General features: G+C 34.8%; 1 long non-coding RNA gene across 1 annotated transcript; it reads left to right on the top strand.

The window, feature by feature from the left end:
* The first annotated feature begins 6,001 nt into the window (after positions 1 to 6,001).
* LOC138704299 (uncharacterized) lies at positions 6,002 to 20,777 on the top strand. Its single transcript, XR_011333305.1, has 3 exons — positions 6,002 to 6,106; positions 15,798 to 15,953; positions 20,285 to 20,777. It is a non-coding gene; the product is annotated as an uncharacterized lncRNA (long non-coding RNA).
* Positions 20,778 to 21,794: the final 1,017 nt, after the last annotated feature.

Raw genomic sequence — 21,794 nt, 5'->3', positions numbered from 1 at the left:
CAGACATTTAATACGTGGAATATGTTTACCAGTCTAAATTATGTAACATATTTTACGGGGTCCGCCGAAATAAAGTATGAGTTTTAATAAGTTCGTGAAACTCCAAAATTTCGGAACCCCTACTCTATATCAATTAAGCTTATAAGTCGTGCTGTTTGACATCAAGTTGTAAAGAACTTTTGGGATACGTTGTAGGCTATATAGTCTATTATATAAATATAAATTTAACTTTATAAAAGATAAATTTTATTTAAAAAATCGTCAGTTCCGCATTTATATTGTAGTTCAATAAAAATTTTGAATTTTGAGTATATTTTCGCAATTTATCGCATATTCAGAATTCGTCGAAATGGGATATACAGGCCGTGAAAATTTTTTTTTTTTTTTTTTTTATAGAAAAATCGCCTCCTGTAATCGTGATAAATATTAATGTGCGAATTTCGAGTAATGATCCTAAAATGTGGTAGTGTTAAGTTAGGTTGCCTTCGGTCTGAGAACGCCGTCTGATACTGCTGTGCAGCCTGTGTCCAGTACCTTTCTCACGACCGTACATAAATGTAGGATCTCCCTACTCTCGAAATTTATATCCTGCCTTGGTTAGGTATTCAAATTTTACTGAACTGCAGTACAAGTGTACGAAACAATAATCACGTGTGTAAACAAGTTTTCTTGGCAGTGCATATCCATGGTACAACATACATTTGTGCGAGATCGTGCGTATTGGATTGTTTTCCGCACACAACCAATACGCGGTAAGTGTGAAATACCGCATTCAGTATTCCCAACGTAAAACACATAACAATTTCCCTCTTCTTACCGCTTCATTTTCCTGCTTTAGGCTTTTAACATATTATTTTTAGAGACGTTTAACATAGTAATAATTATAAATTGGAAACTTACCACTGCAATTTCACCTAAATTGCAATGTTATTATTGTTTTTAAATATTTGCAAAAATTAAGTAAAGTCTACTACTCCACGAAACTTATTGCATTCCTGATACAAGTAACATTAAGGAAGCTGTGAAAAAATCAACAAGATTCCAGATGCCGATGTTATTACTGCAATATGTTATATAAATAATATTGTTAAAATATTAAAATGAAAAATAAATCATTACATAACCTTACCGTTTGTTTTAACCCAGATTTTCCCGCCGTCCTTTTTTAAGGACAGTTGCAGTGCCTTCGGATATTATGTCATTGTTGGTGTTAGGGACATTTTATAAGTTGTGCGATAATGCTGGTAGTATTTGTTAGCTTTAGAAAATATACGTTCCTTGTTTCAGTTTATTTCAACATCATTTAACCGATTTTTGAGAGTAACTAATGTGCTACTCTATTTTTATCACAAAAAATTTTTGGGCTTATCTGGGTTAAGTTCGCATTTCTAGACTGGGGGGAAAAAAAAAGACAGACGTATATCACGGCCTGCTGAAGTACAGTAAACACAGAAAACATTTTATAGCAACAATGTCGAAGAAAGATATGTTGGTTTTCCGAAGTTGCCGTCATTAAACAGAAACCAACATGGAGATTTCATTGCAACTAATTAGATATTCGTCTTTCAGGTATGTAATAAACGATCTTCGCACAAAATAATGTACGATACACGAGCGGTATGTTTGTTTTCATGTTCTCGGAAATTAAAAAAGCTCAACTACGTTTCGCTTTTTCAATCTTTTCCTCGACCATGAAAACGTCAACATACCGCTCTTGTAACGTATATTACAATAGTAGATAGACGTGTATATGTAACACCAATGGATTGTCTAATTAATTGTTATTTGTAACAAGCCCAAGTTGTTAGATTGTACGTACCTCAAAAATCAATTAATGTCAGCTTTCAATAATAACACATAAACAGAATTGTTACCTTGTTTTGGTGTGGAAAAATCGCTTCCAAAGTTCGTCAAATTATTTTTGTTACTTTCTGTACATGATATTGTAAAATATAATTGAGGAGTGTGGTCCCAAAACGCGTTCACTCCATTTTTATGAAAGAACTGGGCTATTTTGTTATCTACAATTCTATGAACAGTCCCGCGCCGTGCCGTCATGGTCTAAGCCAGCCGTGGCGAGAACGTGACTCGCGCGAGACATTGTGGCTCGCAGTGATAGCTGTGCATTTCGCTTGTTTTTAACCTCCGCCAACCCCCACCCTCTCAGTCACTGGAGTCAAATTCCATTTGTATTTGTCTCTGACCTGCGAATGGCATATGCCTCTCTCGAAACCATGTACGAAAGTTGGAAGTAGGATGGGAGGATGCATTTTTTTGCTGTCAATATGATGAGAATATTAACTGTATGATTTGTTCACAAGTATTACGAGGAAAACGGTTGTATAACATAAAACGGCATTATACTACATGTTACTGATGAAACATTAAAAGGTTAAGTGTTATTGTTGTTGTTATCATCATCATAATCATCATCATCATCATCATCATCTCTGTACGTCGACCCCTTTTCAGCAGATGTACGAATAATGCGGTTAGCTCTTCAATTTGAACTCACTGATTTACTATGTGATGTCAAATAAAAGCTACATGTAAGGACTTGACAAATGTAGAACTTTCAAATCTTTGCCAAAAAATAAATATCCGAAACTTCGTTCTTTTGCTTGCTCTGTTGAAGCCATGTTCGCTACAACTTACGTTTGTGAAAAATTATTTTCAACAATTAAAATAGTAAAAACCAATTTAGATCATGACTGACTGACAAATACCTTCGTGATCAACTACAACTGACAATAAGTGACATAATTCCTGATTTTGAAACTTTGTCGCAGAGACAGTCTGAAGACAGTTAATTTTAGGTTGTGATATTGTTAATTAATTGTTCATTTCTTTCTTCGTTACACGTACTAAACATTAGTTTTGTAGTACTGTACACTATAAAATTATATTTAAGTGCTTGACGTAAGGAAAATGAAAATCCGTTAATAAGTCAGACAGTTGCTTCACTTCCCCTTCGGGTGTCCATCTCCCTCCATAGGTTCTATGCACGTTGCAGGTTACACAGTGGCTCGGCGCACGATTACTTTTTCGCCACCGCTGGTCTAAGGCATCCTGCCTAGGACTCGCGTTACGAAATTCGCGCTGGTTCGAGTCTTCATGGGGCAATCATGAAATTTCGGCCATTGTATGGGACCGGTGCTCACCCAACATCGTGATGCACTTGGGGAACTGTGGTAGGTATCGAAATCGGTTACGAAAGCCAGCTATAAGGCCTGGGGGATATCATCGTGCTAACCACACGACACCTTTATTCTGGTTGGATGATCGTCCACCTCTGCTTCGATATGTGGACGTGACGCCAGCAGCCGGTTGGTCGGTCAGGGTTCTTCACGGGCGGTCGTGCCTCGGATTAGGATTATTATTCTATGGACTGAGCGAGTTTTCAAGTGACATGGACAATAACAAACTTTCAGATGTTTGCCGTTTTTAGAAGAAAACATGCTTGAAATATAGTGATAAAGGGCTCAAACATAATCATATATATTATATTATGTACGTGTATGTACAGGGACATCATTTTATTTTAACTTGCATTTTTATTGTATCTGCATTTCTGAATGTACTTCACTCTCACCCCTTCACTAATGTCCTTGCTCCCGTCAGACACACAAACTTACGGCCGCTGTTGCATTCGAAGTCTTCAAGCAGTGAAGTAAACACTGCAGTGTATAGTGTGTTTCATAAATATGATTGCGTTTTTCTATAGAAGAAAGAACCTATATTAATAATATCGTACTAAAAAATTATATTCAAGAAACGATAAATTCAATTTCAGAGAATATGCTTCAAAATGTTTTTAATAATATGCGTAAAGAATTGAAACCTGCATTGTAATGAACGGCAACCATTTTCAGCAACTTGTTTAAAAATGCAGATTAGCTTTTTTTGAATTGAGGTGGCTAGAAGCAAAGGAATGCTAGTGACATTTGTAATAACATGAGTTAAGTGCATCCAATGTAAGAAAAAGTATCTAAAATTTTAGTAGCAAAGAGATATTTTAATCGCATCACACATTAAAATTTAAATAAAAATTTCACCGATTTTACGAAAGCTTAAATATTTAAACCCCATTTTCTCAAAAGTAACTTAAGTGCACTTACAGCCCTTTACTTATGAGCCCCTCAATTTAAATGCACTCTCTATATTGTATGTCAACACCAATAATTAATATGCTAAATAAAGTAGACATTACATAACCAACATAGCCGCCTGAAAAGTTGAGTTTTTGAAAAAAAAAATATTACTACTCTACTGTATTGTGATAAATTCCGTAAAAGTGATGATCAAACTGAAAATCGTAATATCGTATTTCCCTACAACCTTAAATGGATACACTACTTTTCTCTCCTCCTATACCCAGTAAAATGATTTGTTTACATATTGCACTAGTAACATCAAACTCCTGTAATGGAAGGGGGCAACAGTGTTTCCGAGTATAGCCAGGTTAATGTTAAAAATGTTGGTAAAAATAAAGTGATGTCCCTGTATTTATTAACACTACAATTGGGTATATACCCGGTGGCAGTGGTACATAATATACAATAATAACATTACAATAAATATAAAAATAATTACAGCAATAAAAAAATAAAACAAATGTAAATTTAATTCTAACTATAATTAGTTGCAATAAACCTAGGACTATAAATAATAACTATGCTATAATAACGCCTACAATAAGCAAAAGTAAACCTAACTTATAAGGACTTCTATTAAACCCACCTATTACCAAATTAAGTAATTGCATATCACTTTCATTAATTACATATGAACTTAATTAGATATCAACTTAATTAATTACATGACACAACTTAGATACACCGCGCGTACAATTACATTTTCAGTCTAATCTTCTTAACCTTTCCTTAAATCTATTGATTTTGAGAGGACCACCCTGAAAGATTGCTGCAGGTAAGCTGTTCCATTCTACTATTGTGCGGTTAACAAAGGAAAATTTAAATTGAATGTGAAGATGCTGGGGATAGAAACCGGGACCTTACACCTTATGTACAAATCATAAAAATTATCAAATGGATTGAGCGAATTTCGGGCTCACACTCTTCAAATAAATCCAACTATATTGTCTATAAACGACTTTATTATCGAATCCCATGAATACACACATTTTTAGTCAGTCATATATATATATATATATATATATATATATATATATATATATATAGAGAGAGAGAGAGAGAGAGAGAGAGAGAGAGAGGGAGAGAGAGAGAGAGAGAATCCACACCTGTGAAGTAACGGTCAGCGCGTCTGGCCGCGAAACCAGGTGGTCTGGGTTCGAATCCCGGTCGGGGCAAGTTACCTGGTTGAGGTTTTTTCCGGGGTTTTCCCTCAACCCAATACGAGCAAATGCTGGGTAACTTTCGGTGCTGGACCCCGGACTCATTTCACCGGCATTATCACCTTCATTTCTCTCAGACGCTAAATAACCTAGATGTTGATACAGCGTCGTAAAGTAACCGAATAAAATAAATAAATAAAAAAATATATGTATGTATATATACATACATACATATTGTAAGTTCATTTAGATTTAAAACTTTTCTGTACTGTATTGAAAAAGCAAAGATCCGTACATCTTAATTTCTGTTTATTCACAAGTAATTAACTCCTAATTTGGTTACAATGATGACACAGATTAGAAAAACAAATATAATTACACAACTACCAATCAGAGAAGTTCTAACATCCGTCCCTCCTGATGTTCTTGATCGTGTGCGGCAGGAATATAATGTAGGTACCCTTTAGATATCTGGTAAGAAACCCCAGGAGCCCACATCGAACTTCAGCCAATACAGAGCAAGAACTTTGAGAGAAACCTTTTCCATTTAGTGGCTGTTACATTTCTCTACCATGATTTTTTATAATAAAATTATATAATAAGTTAAAACTCTACTATAACTTTACGGACACTGAATTTTTCTTTCGTTTCATGAATTTATAAACTAATTGATTAATCATTTTTCAGAGGTGGGGAAATATTGTCAACGTATCGCAATCAGTGGTGGGATATAGCATCTTCCTAACATTCATCTTTCTATTCTGCTGGTTTCCAAGTGAACTCACTGAACAGGTAACCATTTACATATAACTTAAAACATTTGTCAGTATAGGCATCTAACAAACAAAACTCAGTGCGGAGAAATCAGAGGGCGTGACTGTCTCGCGCAGATGACGTATGCTCCCTTTCCCAGCATGCTCCCCGTCTCTAATCACATCACCGACACTATGCGCATGCGCACGTATTATCTTCTTGTGCTGAACTGAACACGTGTTATTGCTACAGAGTCAGGGAGTCACATAGCGTTTTATATTAAATATTAATTTAAATATTTATAATTTAAATATGAGGATAGTTCCAGTGAAGATAGATTCCGATTGTGACTTAGAAAGAGACGATGTTGACATATGTAATGTTATATTCACTTAATTGCTCTTTGAGTGCACATGTCCGTAACCGTAGCCCTTACAGCTATACCAGTAGCCGCTTATTAAAGAACCCGCCTACTGTAGGGGGGTAAGAGGGGTATAGCATGCGCGGCGCGAGGAGCCTGAGCTGAGTTTTGCTAGTAGGATACCTATAATAATTCTGCATTTTTATATTCCTAATTTGATAGATTTTGATCGTAGGCCTATGCACAATTTCATTACATTTCACTACCTACTAAGAATTCGGGATAGTAAACGATATAAACTGCCAAAAAATACTGGTCACAGAGCATAAATGACTGAAGAAAAAAACTCAAATACTATTTTTCTTCAACTATCAAGATTTCCCCCACCTAAAAATTGTTTTTTGAGTCTACTTTTTTTTTTTTTTTTTTTTTTGAAAATGAGAATAGTCATTATTTACTTCACCCGATACGTACGCTGTATCAATCGTTTCCACTCTATTGTGTTTCTGTTGTATACTGGCATGTGTTGGGCGCAAGGTCTTTCACATTCGCATTCAGATTAAATGTAAACAAATATTAGACTACTATCCAACTTATAAACATAATATTTTGCAAATAAACTATAAAATTGTAAGATATAACTAAATTTTACTAGACATTTGTTCAGTAGACCGATATCTACTGTCGACATAATTTTGGCAGTTTCTATCGTTTACACCCTCTATATACCTTCAGTCGTAAATGTTCAAATAACTTTTGGACAACTACTCGTACGTATGACAGAATTGCCTCCTAGAAGTAAAAGTAAAAGGAAGGAATTTACAAAGAAATGATACTTCATAATAAATTTAAATTAAAGTTTCGAATAGCAAATTTAACTTCAAAATGTGAAGAGAGTATTATTTTCAACACTGTTGAAACATAATTATAAGGGGTGTAATGTAGAATACTTATTATGTAACAAGTTTCAATTTTCATATTTCAGTAAGATAGAAATTATGTTGATGCCACAAATGGTACAATCAGGGGCAAGTATTTATGGAGATTAATTTTATCATTTGTGTTTTATAAATTGGTGTCGGCAGAGATTGTTGGAGATTTATTTGTACGCTTGGCGGAGATTAATAGAAAGTTTTGAAAAATAGAGTCATTTTGGAACTGGAGTATTAACTCAGTATGAATATTACTTTCGAAATAATTAACATTAAAGGTTCGTTAGATCCTCGTAAAGGTGCGGTATGGCCAATAGACAATATACTTGTTGGATTGAGACTGTATTTAACACATATTCATTAAAAACGAAAACAATTTGCAGCCTTCAAATTAACACTTTCAAATTGTTAGTGAAATATTGAATTCTCCGTCTTCTGAGTTCACTAACGTAATCAGAACACCTGGAATACCATGTAATTTAGGCTACTTGGATATATATAACAAATTCAAGTGTAAAACAAAACCGAAAAAATACTCAGAATATGAAATTCGCTATAAAACAACGCAATAGTAATAATTCGCGGATGTGTTCATATTTCGCTGTTAGAAATCTATTTCGTGATTTGTCGCGATTGTTTTATCCGCATATTATTAATCACAATTATTTAATTCGTACAGATTATCAAAAATCTATTATTTAATTAATAAGAAAGACACTCTTTCAGCTTTCCCAATAACGGGACTGCCTCATTGGACAAATCATAATACACAGAATGAAAACAAAAACAGACCACAAAAGAAAAATGTGGGGAACGAACAAACAAGGGAAATTAAGTACAGGAAGGATAATAGCATCCTACATATAACAGGCCTAAACATAATAAACAAACAGATTAGACGTTCAAACATAAGTTCTTCCTTTTTAGGAAACAAAGTACAGGTGATATTTTAAAATGGCAAGTGATTCTCTGATAGCAGTAAGGGAAACATCACGAATGAAGTCGTTGTTCAGCTGGAACTTCTTGCAGAAACTGACAAAGAGGCGAGGTATTGTGCCCCTAGCGCCAACCATTAGCCCAACTACTTCAATGGAGGTGAGATGAGATTTCTCCAAATGGAATGGAACTGTGGGCTCATAAATTCTGCATTATGCCGTGATTTTCGCGATCTCCATAAATAGCCGGCCCTGGGTATAATGTATTTCACGGAGAGCAGTATTTAGCCCACTTCGCATATCTTACACAGATAAATTAGTTCCGAACTAGGACTCTTTCAGTCTACACTAATTTTCTAATGAACTGCAAATAAATTTAGCAAATATTTAACAACTAACAGCTAATTTGGAAGTTACACCTTTCAATAGATTTATGAATGTTTGCTTGTATATAAAAAGCATTCTTCTTCTTCTACCACATTCTACCGCATTCTTTTACGTGTAATCATTTGCATATTTTATTCTTTAACATGGATAGGAACGTCTCACACATATAGAGATCCTTTTGACGTGAATAGGTCTTCAAAATCAGACCGAGATATGGGGTAACTAGGACGGAAACGGCGATGTAACGATATAACAATATGCAAGATGATCCATTTCAACACCATAACTTCATGACTAATCGCACGATTGAAATAAATGTGGTCTCGTTCGATCGAGTATAGAAGGGAACCCTTGGCGACTGACGGCCAATTTGTGTGTGTGTGCGAAAATTTTCAGACACTAGACCTATATCCCACACTACAATGTGCTAGCATCCTGATTTTTATGCCAAATGAAAGGTCTCGTCTAAATCTGTCGATACGTATTCTCGTAAAACCCACGGCTATGTCCCCGAAATAGTCAAACCCCGATTTATTACATGCAATCAAATATACAGAAAGTTATGTAACTTTGTAACTTCTCTCTTCACCGCTATAATAATTATTTAACACGTAATATTATTGGCAACTCATTACATGGTAATAATTGTATTGTCTATAAATTTTAAGCAGTTATTATCTTAACAGCACACTAAAATTAGAAATCATATCCTTTCACTCAGATCTCGCTCATATAAGACCGTGTAAAATTAATTATAATGCCTAATTTTCATGCGATCAAATATACAGAAAGCTATGTAACTTCCAAGGATTGTTCTCCAATTTTGCAATAATTATTTAATCTTCTCTCTTCATTGCCACAATAATTATTTAAGTAATATTATTAGGAACTCATTATATGGTAATAATGGTATTGTCTATAAATTTTACGTAGTTACTTTCGTAACAGCACACTAAAATTAGAAATCATTTGTTTTTACTCAGATCTCGCTCATATAAGGCCGTGTAAAATTAATTATAATGCCTAATTTACATATAAAAATCCCCCTTTCCCCTCATGTCAGCGCTCTGTTCTACCGAAGGAAGACTACTACGTAAAGCTTTTAACCTTCCCCCCCCCAGTACCTCAAACCACACTGTCTATAATGTCACCAACATCGAACCCATAACTGATTATATTAGAAACAAAAATTGCAAATATGTCCACAAAGCAGTGCTGAAACCATTCATCCAACAAACCTTCCTCAACCCTCCTAATACTAATCCCCCAACAACTGTTGATTCATTACTCATTCAATACGCAAACCGCCAGCCGCAGGAGGGAAATCCCTCCGTTGTGTCTAATTGCTGTTAAACTATAAAAAAAAGAAAAACCATAAACCTTGACACCTACAACCACATTCCCATAAACTTAAAACCTAATATCGCGAAACGCAAAGAGCTAAGGATGCGCCAGTGCTGCGCATACCCTACAGAACGGCCATTGCTTACTTCCTTCCTTACTGAAACTACAAACATCTACAAAAAAAAAAAAACACACACACACCCCAACCTGAAGAGGGCACTAAGTCCCTAAAGCAAGTGGTACCCCTGAATATGGATACCAAATACACATCGCACCGCATCGCAATCAAATATAGTACGTCCGCTCAAATGAGAGCCACTTGCACCTACCTTGAGCGGGAGGCGTCAGGTGTTTCAGTCTTGAAGCTCGCGGCTGGTTGTTGGTACGCCAGCGCTGTTGACAGATCTAAGTCGATGCTCCGAGAACAAGTTCATTTAGTATTCGGTTTCAGACGAGCCCGCAAATATAATGCAGTTAGCTCAGAACAAGGACAGTAAATGTATATTGTGTCTTTTGTGTTCAATATAATATACTTGTAAATCGATAACGTAATCAGTGTTAAGATATTGTAAATAGTAAAGTCAGTATCAGTGAAAGTGTAAGATAAGTTTTGTACATAGTAATGTCAGTGTTGAGAAAGTGTCAGGTAAATAGTGTAAATAGCAAACAGTGCTTGTCAAACTGTCAGTGTCAGTATAATGTGTGTAGTGCAAGAAAAAAAAATGAACAAAGAACAGAGTGCTGAGACTAGTTAAAGTTGAACAGGGTTATTAACCATGTCACAAAAGTAGTATACACGACAAGCTCGCCTGGATTGGCTCACCAAGCGAGTACACTTGAGCCATCCCTGTCGAGGGGGTTCTAACCCCATCACAGGAGGCCTGTGCCCAACATGGGACATCATGGCTAACATTCATTCATTCATTCAAATCAAAAATAAAATAGCTCCAACGTCAAATAAACTTCTCAATGCAATTGCGTAATAAAACACAAGGCACCCAATATGAGTTTCCGTATCAAAGAAATACTCTAATGGAACTATTACATTCAATGGGGATTAAGTATAAAATTCATGGATCTCAACCAATGGAATCGTTATGAATACGGACGTGGCGTTCCTCGTATTTACGGAATATAGAGTATTATGGACAACTGGGTTATGAACATGGTATAATACCCATGACGGAGTAAAGTGTCGTTGGTCAGATGGCTCAAGTTATTGTGATGGCAATTTTTCTTCAGGTGAAGGACAATGAATGGTAATTTTACATGCGAGGGGAAGAAATGGTTTCATTCCAGGAGCATTATTCGTTACCCACCAAAGTATGTGTGATGCCCCGGCTGATTATCGTGGGACTATGAATTGTAAAATCTTTGAAGAATGGTTTGAGGAATGTTTGCTATAACGACTGGAAGAACCGTCGTCATCGTTATGGATAATGCCCCATACCATTCCCGTATTGTGAATCCTATGCCTACCACTAGATCAAAAATAGATGTCATTAAAACGTGAAAATAACATCCCTTTGCCTACGCCAGTCCCAACAACAAAGTTACGTCTGCTACAAGAGATAAAATGTAGCCATTACAGAAAAAAAATGTATGTAATTGACGAACTATCATCGAAATACGGCCATGTTGTACTACGACTGCCCCCCCTACCATTGTCATAGAATTCGTTTGGTCGGAACTGAAGAGAAATGTCCGGTCAGAAAATGGATTGGGAAACAAATCTATTCAAGAAGTACGTGATTTAATAGTAAATGTAATGGATGACATTAATAATAAAAAGCATTGGGTAAAGTATATCGAACATGTAAAGACAAAAGAAAGTGATTATCGCTTGGAATCTTGTGTAATTGATTTAAATAGTCACTCAATGGACTCTGAATAGGAGATGTTTGTGTTTTATTTCTGTATTTACAACACGCACACGAAGGTTCACTTCAGTCTTCACAAGGGAGAGATGGCAATGCAGCGTTGTTTACATGGAACCTGGTCCGAGTCGCGTGCCTACTTGCTCCCTGCGGTAAGTGTGTCCAATCGTACGTTCCAAGTGGCTCTCATTTGAGCGGACTTACTATATACAGAAATCTATGTAACTTTGAGTTGTAGTTCTTCTATGTTGCAATAATTATTTAATCTTCTCTCTTCATTGCCACAATAATTATTTAAGTAATATTATTAGGAACTCACTATATGATAATAATGGTATTGTCTATAAATTTTACGTAGTTACTTTCGTAACAACACACTAAAATTAGAAATCATTTCTTTTTACTCAGATCTCGCTCATATAAGACCGTGTAAAATTAATTATAATGCCTAATTTAACAGCTAAATACCAGGGTTGAGGTGGAGGAAATAATTTAAATACCGATATATTAATAAGGCAATATATTGCAAACCTAATTTCGATAAACGATATATATTGTAGAAAATATATCGGCATATTGGAACGATTCGATATATCACTATTCCGTAAGAAAATTAATAGATACTAATGCAATTATATATATATATATAGGTGTACATTTATTACAATAAACTTACCTAAATTTTAATAGCCTATTCCTTATTAGCATTGAAATTATCATAACACTCAAAAGATTAAATGTAAAATAGCAACGATAAGCAATACATTTTCAATACCATAATTATTATGTAGTTCCTAATCCAAATCAAAATCATGGTGGAGGTAAGATGAGCTTAAATGATACAATGGGAAAGTGTTAAGTGAACTCTACATGCGTCAGTATTTAATATTGAGACATTCATTCAATCATAATGTTCTGCCCAAGGGCAGGTCTTTCACTGCAAACAGAGCATTCTCCAATCTTTCCTATTTACTGTCTTCTCTTTGTTATATATATATATATATATATATATATATATATATATATATATATATATATATATATATATATATATATTCATTCTTTCATTCACAGTATTCTGCCCAAGGGCAGACCCAGCATTCTCCAGTCTTTCCTGCTTTCAGCCTTCCTCTTCGTCTCCGCATATGATCCATATATCTTAATGTCGTCTATCAGCTGATATCTTCTTCTCCCGTTCACCATTCCTTCCAGTGCATCCTTCAGTAGGCAGTTTCTTCTCAGCCAGTGACCCAGCCAATTCCTTTTCCTCCTCCTGATCAGTTTTATCATCATTCTTTCTTCATCCACTCTTTCCAACACAGCTTCGTTTCTTATTCTGTCTGTCCACTTCACACGCTCCATTCTTCTCCATATCCACATTTTAAATGCTTCTATTCGCTTCTCTTCACTTCGTCGTAATGTCCATGTTGCTGCCCCATAGAATTCTACACTCCACACAAAGTACTTCACTACTCTCTTCTTTAGTTCTTTTTCCAGAAGTCCGCAGAAGATACTCCTTTTTCTGTTAAAAGCTTCCATTTCCATTGCTATTCGCCTTTTGACTTCTTGGCAGCAGCTCATGTTACTGCTTATAGTACACCCCAATTAGCCTATTTGAAACTGTCCACTTGCTCTAATGCCTCATTTAGATTTTGCAAGTTTACCTTAACTTTTCTTCCTATGACAATGGTTTTCGTCTTGTTGGCATTTATCTTCATTGTATACTGCTCACAGCTGTTATTTAGCTCCAGTAGTTTATCCCTTAGTATCATCTAACAACGCCATATCACCAAATCTTAAACATTTTATTCTTCTTCCTTCTACTATGACTCTTCCCATGTTCTGAAAACAGTTCTTCACTACATACTCCAAGTAGATATTGAACAGTGTAGGTGATAAAGGACATCCTTGTCGTACTCTTCTCCCTATTTCACTTGCTTCTAACGTTTCTTCTCCTTTGACTCGTTCTTTCATTTACAGGCTACTGAAAAGCCTTCTCTCTTTCCAATCCACGCCAATTTTCTTTAGGATCCCCATCAATTTATTCCGATCCACGATTCAATTCTAATTTTATATAGGATTCAATACAGGACCCAAATATAAAGCTCTTTTCTATACAACAACGTAATCATTTTTAAATGTCAATAAACGGTTTTTGTATTCATTTTTAAATGTAAGTAAACGATACTTAGAATATTACTAGTTTTAAAAAACTTCACAATCCTTCTATAGTAAGTTCCCATTGCAAGTTTTTGTTACACTCCAACATTTTAAATATCAATGGTGGTGGTGGTGGTGGTAGTGGTGACGATGATGATGATGGTGATAAAATTTTTATGTACTAAAATATATAATAACAAAACAATGTCAGTACTAGAGTGTGCATAGAAATCCTAGCCGTAAACAAATCTCAAACCTATATTATATCCTTGTTTTTCTTTCCATTTAAAAACATAGAAATAAAAGTTTTGAAGTCAAACGCTTCCTTTTCAGAGTGGCAGTTGCTCCTGTCTTGGAGAACATTAATACTAGAACAGTAGTACGAGCAGATAAACCTCACGTCTCAGTCTCACGTTCGCACACGTTGCATTTTGAATTTGATACTGCATATTAAACAGTCTGAATTAGAATTCTAGACCAGCCAATCAGAGAAAGGCACTGATTGGATTGGATATTTCAAGGTTGCACAATTATGTAACTACCCACTTTCAGTAACGCCTTCTCTCAGGGAATTATCGGAGTTGACCAGTGTGGATTTTGTTGTTCATAATAATTCCACAAAAACAAAAACAAAAACAAATATAAAAATCCGATAAATTTATGAGAAAACCGATATATTGTACGATATGTTGAATCAAAATTCCGATATCGATATATCAGACCATAAGTTGTAAGATGGCTGCACGCACGGAAACATGGTAAAACGTGGATGTGCATAACATGATTCGCTTTTTACGTCTGAAGGGCACCTAACCAGCAGAAATTCATTATCAACTTGTTGAAAAGAAACGGCGCTTCCGGTAAAAAGTTCTGGACCAATCTCCCTACAGTCCTGACCTGGATTCAGTGATTTCCACATCTTCAGAACATTGAAGAAACACCTGTGTGGTAATCGATTCAACACCGATACGACCGTTCAGCAAGCCGTCATGAATTGCTTCAGGGACTTGGCGCAGATTTCTTCTACGATTCATTGATGTCTTGTCCTATTCTTGGAACAAGTCTTTGGACAAGCATGGTGACTATGTTGAAAAGTAATGCGTACCAGTGTCCTACTATTGTGTATCAGTATATCTGCCTGTGAAATAAAGTTTGTCCATGAGAACTCTTCTTACCTTACTTTTTGAGCACCCTTATATATGAATTACGTTAGATAACATAGTTCTGGATATTTACATGTAATTCAGAAACATTAATAAATAAACAAAATACATTGCACCTTAGATAGGGCCTATTATTTGTGTGTGTGGCACATTATTTCTAATCTGAATGATACTTAAATAAAAGAAATAATTAAAAATTATCAGAAAATAAGTCAGCTTGAAGACATAAATTTCGAGTATAAAACTGACTCTAACGCGATAAATAAAAACTAAGAAATTATGCAATTTCTTAAGGTTAAACAAGGCGATATTTCATAATTTAATAAAGGAAATATTAACTTTAGACTCATTACTTTTAGACCTATAGCCTATAATTTGACAATCTCATTTTTGTAACAATGGTTAGGTAAGAACTTCAGGAGAAGCAATATGGTTAAAGGAAACCTGCCTATCTCTGTTACATGACAAAAAACTGTCAGTGTAACTACCCGTGTATAATTAAATGTGAGCAATGCGTTAGATACTGGAAAAAAATTGATGCAGCGTTGTAAGAATTCAGATTTATTTTCAGGCTGATAAATTTCGAGATGCTGTGTGGGGCTGCGACTGGGTTGGAACTCCTGTCTCATTCCAGCGATCTGTCTCATTTCTGTTAGCCTGCGCCACTAAGGATGTAGACCTGAAGGCTGGAAAATGTGTATCTATCTCTAAAGAAACGATGTTGAGTGTAAGTATACATAAACTTCATTGAACAAAATTCACTATTATTTTATGATCCAACTTTAGGTTAAGTACTTCGATTTTTAAGTTCGGTCACAGGATTAAATTTAATTCTAAGTAGGAATTGAATTTAAAAAGAGATCATTGATAATATTTTAGGTAGTGTAATGCATTTTTATTTTTAAAATGCATTTTCTCTTAATGATTGATATGCATTATCTACGACAACTATCAATATTTAAGATCGATCACAATCATTTCATTTCATTTATTTAATACTATACACTTGAGCTACATTAGGCATTGCAGCCCGAAAGAGCAGAAGCTCGTGCTCGGGCGCAGTTCAGATCAGTTATACAAAATATATCACAAAATTAAGAGAGTTCATTGAGCACAATCACATTAATAAATGGTAAAATAATACAGCATGTAATAATAGGGTCTATATACAAATAGAAAATACGAAAATACATGAATATTAGAGTATCAATTTTTAACTCAATTAGCTTAAATAATTAAATAATTAAACTGATTTGTTTCTTAAATCTATGTGTGTTAAGTGTACTTAGCTCAGGGTAAGCTCTAATTAATGTATTATATATTTTGGGTCCAAAATTTATGCTGTGTTTTAATCCAGCAGTTGTGTGGCATTTGGGAGTATTTAGAAGGAAACTGTAGTTTTGCCTCGTATGGTATTCATGAGGATCAAATTTAAATTTATTGTGGTTTTTATGGATGTAAATCAGCAATGTTTGTTTATAAATTTGTTCTAGATTTGATACACCAAATTCCTGAAAAATTAATTTTGTAGGGTAATCAAAAGGTTTCAACATTGTTCCTGTAAAATATTTGCTGTGTTTACTATACTCCAGCAGGCCGTGATATACGTCTGTCTTTTTTTTTCCCCAGTCTATAAATGCGAACTTAAAACAAGCGGTAAGGTTATGTAATGATTTATTTTTCATTTTAATATTTTAACAATATTATTTATATAACATATTGCAGTAATAACATCGGCAACTGGAATCTAGTTGATTTTTTCACGGCTTCCTTAATGTTACTTGTATCAGGAATGCAATAAGTTTCGTGGAGTAGTAGACTTTACTTAATTTTTGCAGATATTTAAAAACAATAATTAACATTGCAATTTAGGTGAAATTGCAGTGGTAAGTTTCCAATTTATAATTATTATTATGTTAAACGTCTCTAAAAATAATATGTTAAAAGCCTAACGCAGTAAAATGAATGTCGCGCTTAAGCGGTAAGAAGAGGGAAATTGTTATGTGTGTTACGTTGGGAATACTGAATGTGGTATTTCACACTTACCGCGTATTGGTTCTGTGCGGAAAACAAGCAAATACGCACGATCTCGCACAAAATGTTATACAATAAACTTTTGTGAAGTGTATTACAAAATCTCTGAAACTGCTCGTTTTTCAAACTCTTCCTCGATTTTACAAAATCCACTTCCCAACCTTGCATTGTAATATACTATTGCAGTAACGTTCGTAAATTATCCATTGGTGAGGTCTACTTATTTCATCTTATTCTTTACATTTCGCATTCGAATTACGATAAATATTTCACTTGCATCCGCCAAAATTAATTGACTGCTGACCCACTGGTTTCATTTGTATTTTCAGTCATATAAAAGAATACATTGACCCGTTTGTGTTATTACCAGGCTTAGGATCAGAGATAACTAAAGAATGAAGTAAAGTTAACAGTGCAGCAGAGTATAGATGAAGTGAGGTGACGTGTTGAGTTTTGTTTACCTGTGCGTTACAGTACAATTATTCGGTTCGTGATCAGAGGTACAGTATTCTTCCGTCTCTCTCTACGAAACAAACTCAGGTCATTACAGTGCATTTTCAATATATAGTGAACAGGTTTTTCGAACTAGATGCAAGTATGTACTATATGGTTGTTCACTAACAACTTCAATGTCGCCGAGGGACAAGAAAAGTTGTGAGGTATGTATCCTACTCATATTGACGTCGTTGTTTACATTCACAATATGTCTGTTTACTATGTTCAAAGTCCACATCTGTGGAGTAACGGTCAGCGCGTCTGGCCGCGAAACCAGGTGGCCCGGGTTCGATTCCAGGTCGGGACAAGTTACCTGGTTGAGGTTTTTTCCGAGGTTTTTCATCAACCCAATATGAGCAAATGCTGGGTAACTTTCGGTGCTGAACCCCGGACTCATTTCACCGGCATTATCACCTTCATCTCATTCAGACGCTAAATAACCGAAGATGTTGATAAAGCGTCGTAAAAAAACCTACTAAAAACTATGTTCAAGGAATTCTATAGTCAAGTTGTGCGTACATTGGTTGCTAAAGTGTACCGGATCCTAAGCCTGCTTATCATCATCATCAACATTATTATTATTATTATTATTATTATTATTATTATTATTATTATTATTATTATTATTTATTTCTGTAATCACTACAGGTTGCCATAGACAAAGAGTACCATGATACAATAAATAGTCCACACCTGTGGAGTAACAGTTAGCGCATCTGGCTGCGACACCAGGTGGGCTGGGTTCGAATCCTGGTCGGGGCAAGATACCTTGTTGAGGTTTTTTCCGGGGTTTTCCCTTAACCCAATTTGAGCAAATGCTAGGTAACTTTCGGTGCTGGACCTCGGATTCATTTCACCGGCATTGTCACCATCTCATTCAGACGCTAAATAACGTGAGATGTTGATACAGCGTTGTAAAATAACCTACTTAAAATACAATAAATATAGAATAAATACCTTGAGGCTTAATGAAACTTTTATTTTGTTACAGTGAAAAATAATAAATTGAAATAGATTGAAACACATAAGAATATGCGAAGTAACGTCGAGAAATTATTATTGCGTTGTACCGAAGTACATATGATATTTCCGGTGTGGTTTAGTGTATAGAGCGTCAACACGTAGAGCTGAAAACCCGGTTTCGAATCCCGGTGCCGGAGAGAATTTTTCTCCGCTCCACCGATCCTTCATCATTTAACGTCAAGAAGATGTGAATTAAAGTCATGGTTTATATGTATGATGCCTGAAAATAGCTAGACAATTGATCCTTTGAGTGTTGAAATTGTTAGATCTCTTGAAATATATTTATGCAGGCCAAAAGATTTACACAAGTCGACTAGAAACCGCGGTATGGTCCACGGCTCCTATCATTATTCCTATAATGACAATGAAACTAAATTAATCATAGTGAAATTTTAATCTTTCTTACTGGTATTATTCCACAGCACCGGATCGAATCCCCCTCCTCCAGTGTTTTTCCCTTTTTGGCCAGACTCCAAGTTCGACATATATGTTGTCATTTATATTAAGTCAACTGCCATTATACAAAGAGCGCAATCAGTGGATTGAACTTCGGCGTAGCGCAATGGTTAGAGCGCTTGGTACGTAGAACGTAGGACTCGTGTTCGATCCCGGCCCCGGAGCAATTTTTTTCTTCTAATATTAATAATTAACAATTATTGTTATAATAACAGCTGTATTCTGTAGGACCAGAAATTAATTAAATCTTTACTTATGAGTCTGTTTTATCATGTCTTCAATTTATAAAATATAAATTCAAACCTATCAAATCTCAATCAAGTACCGACAGGGATTGGAGGAACTCAGAATAATTCTAATCAAAACTTGAAATTGGAGGCACTGTCAATAATGTCATTAATTCTTATATGTCTCTTATCTTTGAAATTTCATCATTTGTTTTGTTAATCTTATAACTTGTTAATAGTATTCCATTTTTATGAAGGAAATATCTTATATTTTGAGGATATTATTGCTTTTAAACATTTTATAACATCTTACGAACACCCAACTCTGGTGTACATGGACATTCAGCAATAAACAGTACGATACTTGACGTTCAGTATTCAAAACATATAGGTTACAAAAAGAAAAAAACGAAATAGTATTCCATATTTGTATCTCATCCTCGACTGATGTAAAGAATTTACTGCAGTAAAATTGTATGTAAGTACTTGCCCGAGGAGGTTTCAATGAATTCTGTTAGAAGTATGGAATTTTTGTCAGTATTCGTTTCAGGATTATTCTTCAAGTAAACAATCACATATACAAAAATATATTCCTTGACATCTCCTATAATAAATTTTGTGATCTTATATTTTGGAATAAATAGAATAAATTCAACCGGCGTGTCTACTATTTTAACATTTTCTTCCAAAAATTATATCTGAAGTATGAAACATTATTATAAATTTTAAGATATTTGAATACAGTTATTCGATCAACTAGTAGCCTTTACGCCTGCATCCTTGATATATATTTATATGTCCGAATATTTATTTTCTTCCACAGATGATACAAGAGTCATTCTCTCTCTTCATGTTTCTTATTCAAGTACGAGATAAAGATGAAGACGAAGCTTAGACTGCGGTGTGGATGACTTGCAAATGAGTAGTCAAATGACTGTAATATTAATAAATATACGAAATGTCACAATAAATATGACAGCAAATCCATAGAAGGATATGCTTGTAATTACACGCTTCACACACGCCTTTATATAGATTTAGTACTGTTTATTAAAGTAAACCTTTGTGTTCAGATCTTGCTGCTTTTAAAGTGAAACTTCTAATAAGAGAATTGTTACAAATGTACATGTATTAAATGATCATTTGTTACTTTAGCTTCTTTTTAATTATTAGTATAAAATCTCAGATCGTCAGCCTGTTCTGTTGATCATACGCACTTCCAGAGATAGACGTAACTCTGTTTATAAATTGATGCAATTGCAGCAATTAAGGTTTATGTGTAATACTGTCGGACATTATCTAGTTTCAAAAATAAACTAAAATTGCACTTATTCAACTCAGATTGCTTTCAATTATAAGCTCTTTTCTCTGCGATAGTTTTGTATATATATATATATATATATATATATATATATATATATATATATATATATATATATATATCTTTCCCTTCCTTTCCCCTTTTTTGTTCTCTTGTTCACCAGATGAATTTATTATCATATTGTGGATTTTATTTAATTGTGGATTTTATTTAATTTTCGTATATTTTCTTCTCGGAATTTATAAAACAGTTATATTACCGGTTGTTCTGTATGGCTGTGAAACTTGGACTCTCACTTTGAGAGAGGAACAGAGATTGAGGGTTTTTGATAATAAGGTTCTTAGGAAAATATTTGGGGCTAAGAGGGATGAAGTTACAGGAGAATGGAGAAAGTTACACAACGCAAAGCTGCACGCATTGCATCCTTCACCTGACATAATTAGGAAAATTAAATCCAGACGTTTGAGATGGGCAGGGCATGTAGTACGTATGGGCGAATCCAGAAATGCATATAGAGTGTTAGTTGGGAGGCCAGAGGGGAAAAGACCTTTGGGGAGGCCGAGACGTAGATGGGAGAATAATATTAAAATGGATTTGAGGGAGGTGGGATATGATGGTAGCGAGTGGATTAATCTTGCTCAGGATAGGGACCAATGTCGGGCTTATGTGAGGGCGGCAATGAACCTCCGGGTTCCTTAAAAGTCAGTAAGTAAGTATATTTTCTTCATTTTTATTATTATTTTGTTGTATTCTTCCTTACGTTTTCCCTATTAAATACTTGTACTAACTGACTTGCTTTTATTATATTCCAATCTTTAGACCTGTATTTTACTTTCTTTTTTCTATTATGGTATTTTTTAATGTTGTTTAGTATCGATTTTGTTATGCTATTATTTTTTTGTAATATGTTAGTATTCTGTTCTTTAACTCTTTGTTAAATTTTCACCACTTACATACTTTGTGACCTACATAGTAGAGTGTAAGAGAAGACCCTATGGCCTTAACTCTACCA

Source organism: Periplaneta americana, chromosome 8, assembly GCF_040183065.1.
Source record: "Periplaneta americana isolate PAMFEO1 chromosome 8, P.americana_PAMFEO1_priV1, whole genome shotgun sequence".
NCBI lineage: Eukaryota > Metazoa > Arthropoda > Insecta > Blattodea > Blattidae > Periplaneta > Periplaneta americana.
This window is presented reverse-complemented; position numbering and strand designations above follow the sequence as displayed.